Source organism: Odontomachus brunneus, unplaced genomic scaffold (genome assembly GCF_010583005.1).
Source record: "Odontomachus brunneus isolate Ranch 3 - 2012 unplaced genomic scaffold, Obru_v1 Obru_scaffold_194, whole genome shotgun sequence".
Taxonomy (NCBI): domain Eukaryota; kingdom Metazoa; phylum Arthropoda; class Insecta; order Hymenoptera; family Formicidae; genus Odontomachus; species Odontomachus brunneus.
This window is the reverse complement of record NW_022639644.1, coordinates 358757-359645: the sequence shown is the minus strand read 5'-3', so window position 1 is coordinate 359645 and position 889 is coordinate 358757.

Genomic DNA, 889 nt, shown 5'->3' with positions numbered 1-889 from the left:
TCGGCGCGCACGCGGTGACTCTGATGACTCCAACGATGTTCTTACAATTCATGTTTATATAATGTATCCTTATATTGTTCACAGTATATTATAATATATATAGCAAACACCAAATAATAATTATATAATTTTTACTTGTTGTTTATTGGATAATTTGTTGATAGATATTGAAACAATGCAACATTCGATATGCGATGAATATTGATGTAATGTAGTAAACCAGTAATAATTACTTTTACATTTCAAACAAAATGTTATAATGATTAATCCAACAAAAAAAATTAAAAAATCCAAAAATATCCAAATTAAACAAATCGAATTACTAAGTTTTGAGAGAAACTTTTAAAAAATATTATTTAAAACAATAGTGTTGTTTCATCAAATGACATGGTTTTCTTGAACAAAATAAAAGTTTTATTTTCATCATTTTAAAAAATGATATTTCGTTTAAGAATATAATATTTTAATGAAATAAAAAAACGACAAAATTATACAAGTACGAATATTAAATTTAAAGAAAGTATTTTCTCCGAAAAAACGGTATAAGAAGTATAAAAAATATGCAATAAGACAAATTAATGATTGCCATTAACGAGTGCTATTCTAAGTACTATTCTATAAATATTATTGATGTTAAACATTACTGAATTTGAAATACAAGTAACAAAAATAACTAGTAAATAAATAAAATATATTATATTCGTAATATTTTTTTAAATATTACTGCAATATTGCTAAAGTAATATTGCAAATTAATGTCACTGCAAAGTCTCTGCAACATTGCACTGCAATATGCAATTTTGCAACGTTGTAGCAATGTTGCTGCAAGCTTCTGTGCTATATGGGTATTGCTGAGATTCGAGCCTGAGACCTCTGCCAGGTAGCAGAC